The 8,693-nt window shown below is 42.9% G+C and overlaps 1 protein-coding gene across 1 annotated transcript in view; it reads right to left on the reverse strand.

Annotated features, from left to right (window-relative positions):
* PSMD1 (proteasome 26S subunit, non-ATPase 1) overlaps nucleotides 1–8,693 on the reverse strand; it is a 139,198-nt gene that overhangs the window by 44,096 nt on the left and 86,409 nt on the right. The gene's annotated exons all lie outside the window — the stretch shown is intronic.

Here is an 8,693-nt window from a genome sequence, read left to right on the forward strand (position 1 = left end):
CCTGATCAGACAGTCCATGTGAAAGGGGCCCAAGAGATTTATTAGTTAAAGCAGAACTAAAGGCCCACATACTTACCTTTCTTCCAACAGTCTAACAAGATCCTTTGATGGCATATTCTCCCTGGGTTCTTGAGGGTGCTGGTCTTTGGTCATTTTGATTGGCTGGTCATCCCAGCACACTGGCAGTGCAGCTCAGTTAACATTCCATAGAGGGTTGCGAATAAATGTACTTTATTGCAGAAGAGACATTTAAAAAAGCTGCCTTTTCACAATTTGTTACATTTAGTTCTGCTTTAAGTCCAACTAACATTTTTAAAGAGCAACAACACTTTTTATAGTACTGAGGAAACCGGAAGTGGTGCTGGACGGGGTGGGACACTCAGCACACTACGGAACTACTGTATGTCCCCTCAGTAAACGGTTTGACAATAAAGAAAGACAACTGGTTATAAGATCAACCGAGGAGCAAGGACTGTGAAAATTGTTAAAGAGCACACGTTTTTATTATTGGAAGTATTCAAATAAAAATTTCAAAACGGACTAGACTATGTGGAGTTTCCTTCTCATATTTTGGGTTCCTGAGGATTTAGTTTGAGATTCCGATTGAGGACATTGTGTGGAGTTAGCCCTGGATATCGGTTAAGGCTCGATTATTACAGAGGTCTGGTGAGTTCAAATCCCAGAGGGGTGTGTGATACACGAGTTAGAGGAATCTGGTGGAAGGTGCACGCTTTACAGATGACACTAAGAGTTCCAGCTCTGTGTGTTTTGGACTTTCTGCTCTCATCTCCATCTGCTACCTCTGTTCTCTGCAAGTACACTTATGTTGTTGGACATTTGGTAGCTAGTCAATTTTAATTTTTGACAAGAGCGCTGCTTTGGATGAATAATTTAATACGGTTTAGTATTGAGAATTTATCCGATGAGAGGAAGTGATCAATTTTGATTAAGCGGCTGCTGAGTTATACATATCTTGTGAACATTTTAATTCGCGTTTGTATATTTCGAGTTTTAATCTAGTTAATTTTTTATGCATGTTGTTGGAATTTGTGCTCCATAGCGCTGAGTTAAAGGAAATAGGTATCAGGAGAGTCAAAATAAGTTGTTCCCTTTTTGTTTTAACACTTTTTATAAGCTTTAGACCATAATAAAAGTAAAAAGTTGTAAGGCCACTTTTGCTGGACAGCTTTGTCTTTTGTGGTGGTATTGGGGCCCCTTGATTGTTTAAAGCAGTGGTCATCAACCCTGTCCTCAGGGCCCACTAACAGGCCAGGTTTGCAAGATAACTGAAATACATTCCAGGTGATATCATTTGCTGCTCAGTAATTCCAGAATTCTAGTCTGCATCTCCCCAAGGTAATATATAAAAACCAGGCCTGTTAGTAGGCCCTGAGGACAGGGTTGATGACCACTGGTTTAATGAATGGCAGTCAGATATTTCTGCCTCTACTGATGAAAGAACTGCCTGTGCAAGACTTGTTTTAGGCAGCCAAATAATTTTGGCATTGAAAAATAAAATGACAAAACCGCTGGAAAGCTAGAACAAAAAAACAGATTAATAAGCTACTAAAAATCTCAGTACACCAACACTGACTGTTGTAGGAGAGGCCATAAAATATGTAAATAAAACGTCAGTGTTATTTCAGACTCTGAGAAAAATCAACCAGGTGAGCATTCCAAAGCTCTGTAATAAACATGTTTTTTTTTTTTTTTTTTTTTCACCATTCATAAAAAAAAAGAAAATTAACCAAATCAGTTTTGCAATCCAAGCTGCACTCTACAAAAACATCATGTATGCATGTGCACTAGTGAACGTGTACAAGTATATTGTGAGAAAGGGGGCGTGCACTGTGGAATTTTTATCAGTTTACTTAAAACCGCTGACATGGTACCATTCTGAGAGGGTGTATAAATATACATATAAATAGATGATATGCATACATTCCATCCCAAGTATATAGGAGTTACTTCTGTAACAAACTACACTGAGTCTCTCAAGAAGCATTTCAACACTTTCTAACCAATTCCCTTGGATTCCTGGGCACGGTACGCCCCTCTCGTTACCGCCCGAGGTCTGACAGGCTGCTATAATGTCACACGTTATTAGAGCACTGATTGTGTTTGTGTTCAGAACTGTACAACAAAAATATACAGTATAAGCTCCAACCAAGTGAAGAGCAATCGTCAAGGGATAAAAGGAAAAATCCGCTGTTAGGTCTCTACTAGCTCTTAGTGCAGTATAAAAAAATTCTACTGTACTCAGTAGAAACACAATGATTTGAAAGATGCCTCTGTTATTGCCCTAAATTTAATCTATGCCTATTAAAAGGAACAAAAGCTGAAAATTCCCTTTAGTTTGGCTTTAATACACAACTTATTGTGGGGGTGGGTAAAGAGCCAAGGAACTTAAAGCAGAGCTCCAGTCAAAAGATAAAAGGAAGCCCATTAAAAATTATAAACGCTTTTGCTGCAATCCAGAGATTTCACCTGCAGTACTCTTTTCTGCGGCTAAGGCCACTTTGACACTGATGCGCTGGCTGCGTTGACAGTAAAGCATCACTAGTTTTAGCGGCGCCTTTCGGCCGCTAGCGAGGCACTATTATCCCCCTGCTAGCAGTGGGAAAAGGGTTAAAAGCGCCGCTGCCAAAGCACTTTGCCTGCGGTGCCCATTGATCTCAATGGCAGCAGCGGTGTATTCACCGCTCCCACACCGCCCGAAAGATGCTGTCTGCAGGACTTTTTCTAACGTCCTGCAAGCGCAACGCCCCAGTGTGAAAGCACTCAGGCTCTCACACTGGGGCTGCAGGGGAGGTGTTTTTACAGGCTATTTTTAGCCCAAAAGCGCCTGAAAAATGCCCCAGTGTGAAAGGGGTCTTAGACCCCTTTCACACTGGGGCGGTGGTGGTGGCGGTAGTGGTAATGCACCGCTATTTGGGTAGCAGTGGGGTTAAAAAGAGTTAAAGGCGCCCGTGTGGTGCCAAAGTGCTTTGGCAGCGCTGTCAATGCATTCCAATGGGCAGTGGAGGTGGAGAAGTGGTGTATACAGCACTCGCAAACCGCCCCAAAGATGCTGCTTGCTGGACTTTTTCTAACATCCTGCAAGCGCACCGCCCCAGTGTGAATGCACTTAGGCTTTCCCACTGGGACTGCAGATGAGGCATTTTTGCAGGCGCTTTTGTTTAGCGCTAAAGCACCTGAAAAATACCCCAGTGTGAAAGGGGTTATAATAGTATATTTCTGACTGCATAGCCATGTTCATTTGCATCTTATATCTGCCTAGAATGCAGTATAAGGCTACTTTCACACTGGGGCGGGGACGTTAGCGGTAAAGTGCCACTAATTTTAGCTATATGGCGGTGCTTTTCGGCTGCTAGTGGGACGCTATTAACCCCTGCTAGCGGCCGAATAAAGATTTAAGAGCTCCAACGGCAGTGGTGCCATTGATTTCAATGGGCAGGGGCGGTGGTGGAGCAGTGTATACACCGCTCCCGCACCGCGTGAAAGATGCTACTTGCAGGACTTTTTCTAACATGGGGCTGCAGGGGAGGCGTTTCAGGCGCTTTTTGTAGCCCAAAAGCAGCTGAAAAACGCCCCAGTGTGAAAGGGGTCTAAGAACATATTAAATACAGTGTGTGTGTTTTTTTTTTTTTAATTTAAAGCTAAAACACGTTCTTTGCCCAGCTCTGGTGTGTGGTCACATGTCCTCTCTGCTCTCCTTCTCGATCTAAGGAGTACAGTGGGAGGGGCTGAGATTCCCCTCTGATGTATGCAAGCTAGCAGAGGGAGGACTTGTGACCACACAGCAGAGCTATGCAAAGAAGGTATTTAGCTTTATAATAAAAAATAAATAAAAAATAACCCAACACATTGTACCTAATGTTCCTGAAACAGAGGATAAAAGTATATAATAGATGTTACTTTACAACCACTCTACCAAAAACAGGAGGAGCAGCACCAGGTAGAAGGGGAGGAGATCGGCGCACACACACACACACACACACACACACTATAGAAATGACAGGGAGAGAAGGGAGAGAAGGAAGGGGAGAAAGGGACATGAAGAGAAGCTAAATACACAGCAGTATGAAGGAGGCATGCAATCTGACCACGGTATCAGGGATCTCCAGCCATGGTAAGCGTGGTCAGTACACACAGGAACAGGCAGGATCAGCCAGGTAAAACTGACATGGAAAAAGCACCGTGCTATATCTCATGCCTTAAAGGAACAGAAGCATGTTTTTTTTTTTAGGGTTACAACCAGTTTAAGCTTTCACAACTTCTTTGACAGAGTGTGCATATTCTAGCTTTTCAAGCAAGGGAACCTACTTACTGAGTTGATACCTTCATGCAATACTTTAGCTATATAAAAGAAAAGTTGTGGAACCTTTCTGGCTTAGGAAGATAAAACTCAGGAAGGCCAACAAATTACTCAGAACACAATTTCAAACAAATCTTTGAAGGGAAAAAAAGAACATTTTTTAAATGTTGACTCAAACTATACCAGGTCTGCCAAGCCATCATCCCTAAAAATTAAACATAAGATTAAGAACACCTATCTAAATAATCACAGATCAGATTGGAAAGAATGCATCCCAGCCAAGCAAAGATTTTACTGATCTTTTTACCAACTTTATTTTTGTACTGAATCCTAGGAGCCATTTCCAACTACAACACCATAACTTGTGTATAAGATAGTAAAACTTTTTACTAGGTGTATTTTGTAAAATGATCTGCCATTTGCAAAAGAAGTTTATTAGCTTTCATTATTTGAGCAATGTTCTTTTATGCATTTTTAGGACATCTTTAAATGCTTGATGCAGAATTCTGAGCCGAAGAATGCACAGAAAATCATGCACTACTCTGCTGGGGAATCATTTTAACACCTTAAACTTGCGGATTGCTGCTAATGGACGGTATTCTTGTAGAACTGTCATGTTTTAAATACAATATTCTGTTCTCAGTTAGTACAAGTAGCAAGAGACGACTTGTGTCTGGAGCACTCTGCAGCTGTTACATAGCCCAAAAAATAAAAAATAGAATTCCAACAGTGAAGGTATCCAAGGTATAAGTTACCTTGATAAAATGAAGATTTTGCATATCGATTTCTTTTCATTGCCAACATTAGGCAGTCATGACTAACATTTCATATTATATTGCAGAGTGCAGATTATACACGCTACAGATTGATGCACAGAGAAGTGACACACACGCTACTCCTCTCTTTTAGCAGGAATCAGTCTGACCATCTATACAAAGAAGATTTCCTAGGATGCAAGCATTGTTACCTTTTTAGTAAGTTTAATCAGGCTGTGCACAAAGTATTATGGAGATACCCGGTTTTAAAGGATAAGTTCACCTTTGGTAACATGTTACACCCATATTTAGGGATGTAACATGTTACCAAAGAGCACCTGCCTATGCCCCTCCATTTCCCCACTGTCACAGCAGGCAGGGGATCTTCTCCCCGCACCAACTGTCACAATTTAAAAAGAGATCTGTGAATGAATTGACTACAATTAACATCTGCCACCATGGCAGACAGCATGTAGTTCTCAATGAACTACGAGGGGGCTGGTGAGCGCTCCTGTAGTTCATTGATCTTTCTGCTCTTCAGTAAGGATGCGCTCCAGCGTGTTCGCACAGCCCATGTGCAGAGCCCACCAGGAAGTCGGCACTGCACTGCGCTAATCACAGGCAGTGAAACATTGTCTGGAAGCGCGGCTGCAGAGATCGGGAAATGTCTCACTGCCTGTGATTAGCGCAGTGCCGACTTCCTGGCAGGCTCTGCACCTGGGCTGTGTGAACACGCCAGAGCTCATCCTTACTCTTCAGTAACTGTCTGCCAATATAGGTGGTATGGGCAGAAAGCTATGATGAGATTCTGCAGGATCCTAGCATTGCACCTACGATCTGCTGATGCTCTGCAGGCTCCAGGAAAAATTTAAATAAATGCACATTTTTTTTTAACCTGCAAACATATATGCATTTATTTTAGACCCCTTTCACATTGGGACGTTTTTCAGGCGCGTTTGGGCTAAAAATAGCACATGTAGAACGCCTGAAAAAAGCTTCCCACTGCAGCCCCAGTGTGAGACCCTGAATGCTTTCACACAGGGGCGATGCGCTTGCAGGACGTTACAAAAAGTCCTGTAAGCAGCATCTTTCGTGCGGTGCGGATGCGGTGTATACACTGCTCCTCCACCGTCCCTGCCATTGGAATCAATGGGCACAGCTGCCAAAGCAGCGGCGCTTTTAACCCTTTATTCGGCCGCTAGCAGGGGTTAAAAGCACCCCACTAGTGGCCGGAAAGTGCCACTAAAATTAGAGTTGCTTTACCGCCAACGCGCCCCCAACCCTCTCCCCTCCTGTGAAAGTAGCCTTAAGGTGAATTTAGCCTGTAAGAGGTTTACTTTTAAAATGAAGTGTTTGCATAAATCCTTAAAGAAATGAAACATTTCGAAAACTGCAGATACCAGGCAATGGATATATTAGACCCCCTTTCACACTGGCTTTAAATAAAAATAAAAAAAAAAAAATAAAAAAAACAAACACACACTGTATTAAATATGTTCTTGACCCCTTTCACACTGGGGCATTTTTCAGGCACTTTTGTAATAAAAATAGCGCCTTAAATGCTTTCCCTTGCAGCCCCAGTGTGAGAGCCCGAGTGCTTTCACACTGGGGAAGTGCGCTTACAGGACATTAGAAGAAGTCCTGCAATAGATACCCTGAATATCTACCTGGCCCCATTGAGTGTTGGGGTCCAGGTCCCAAGCAAGTGAGTGGTGGAGTTAGTCCAGATGTAGAGTGATTTCACTCGACCCTAGCTGTCCTTGCAACATCCGGCTCTGGCAGATAAGAGGGATGAGAGGTCCTACAGGAATAGATACATCCTGTCACTAGCCTACCATGTTAAAACTGGGTACTAGATATGTTGTTAGTAATTTTAACTGTAGTTAGATATGTTTAGTTTTGAGATACACCGCGAGTGTTACGCTGTTATGCACATGGCTATGTGCACCAATTGGCCGGGGTAGGCCCCAAGGGCCCTGTTTTATACCTCCACAGTGAAATTTTTCAATAAAAAGAATTTTCAAAGAAAAGAAAAGAAAAAGTCCTGCAAGCAGTATCGTTCAGGCGGTGGAGAAGCAGTGTATACACCCCGCTCCTCCACCGCCCCTGCCCATTGAAATCAATGGGCATCGCTGCTGAAGCTCCTACAAAGCGTGGTGGGGGCTTTGCTAGCGCTTTTGACCCTTTATTCGGCCGCTAGCGGGGCACTTTTAACCCCCACTAGCGGGCAAAAAGCACAGCTATAACAGTGGTAAAGCACCACTAAAATTAGCGGAGCTTTACCGCTAACGCCCCCGCCCCAGTGTGAAAATAACCTATGCATTCAGTATGGTATCATCTTTAAACACGTTATTGTAACTTCAAAAGTTGTTTAATAGTCCTAAATATGCAGCTTTCAGTAAAGCATTCTGCCATAAAGGTGCTGTTCAGGCACTTCCTGTTCTGGAGTGATTACTCTCTTCCAATTGTGCTCCTGCATTGCCAACTTGTCACATGCACCCCTGGAAGAAACCCCAAACTGACACATTTCAAAGCCATAATTAACCGTTGTCACCATCCATCAGGATGCTGATCTAGAGCAGTGTTTCTTAATATGTTTCCAGTCAAGGCACACACTTTTGCACACTGGTAATACCTAGTATTCCAGCATCTCTTCTTCCTCATTTTTTCTGACCCACGCAGCTAACGTAACCCCCAATGCTGGGGCGCGGAGGTCAAACAAGCATGCTATGCAGGCACCTGATGTCCTCCTTATCAACTGACGACTTCAGGGGTTGTTAGGATGCTAGTGGCTGACCTGCCCAGTGCCCAAGGTTGTAATGTTGCACAATGAAAACCTGTGGTTTTGAGTACCAAAAAAGCAATCTTGATCCACCAGCTGGCCTGCACACAATTTTTGGGCATTTTGGAACCATTCTTAGGCATTTTGCCAAGGCACCCCTGAAGAACTCAGAAGGCACCCTGGTAGAAAGGTTGATCTAGAGCAGAGGTCTCAAACTGGCGGCCCTCCAGCTGTTTTGAAACTACAAGTCCCATGAGGCATTGCAAGGCTGACAGTTACAAGCATGACTCCCACAGGCAGAGGCATGATGGGGCTTGTAGTTTTGCAACAGCTGGAGGGCCGCCAGTTTGAGACTCCTGATCTAGAGCAATGATGTGCAAATACTGGAGTGCATGCACGTAAACAGGAAGTGGCTGAAAAAAGGTGCAGGAGGATCAGCAAACAGAAAATTAGTACAAAAGAAAAAAGAAAAAAAAAAAAAAGAAAAAACTAAATCCAGTTGGTTAGATCAACTTTAAAAACAACAAAAGAAAACTACTCTGTTATTACAAAAAAGTAAATGTAAACTGCTAAACTGTACCAAATGAAAATGTATTCAGCCAGCGTTGATAAATCACAGTTCATCCTCTTTACTATACATGAATAATTGCACGTCATCTTGTAAGCCCGGGAAGACAAAACACCATAACTGTATGCGATTTATCAGATGGAGCTACACTGAGTACACTCAAACCCCAGAAAGGAACTTTCCTATATTTCTTTTTGGGAACTATACAAAGCTCTGTGCTATGTATACAGGTCACCAATGTAATCATAGCACGGCTGAGTGCCAGAAAAA

This window comes from Aquarana catesbeiana, linkage group LG04, assembly GCF_042186555.1.
Source record: "Aquarana catesbeiana isolate 2022-GZ linkage group LG04, ASM4218655v1, whole genome shotgun sequence".
Lineage (NCBI taxonomy): Eukaryota > Metazoa > Chordata > Amphibia > Anura > Ranidae > Aquarana > Aquarana catesbeiana.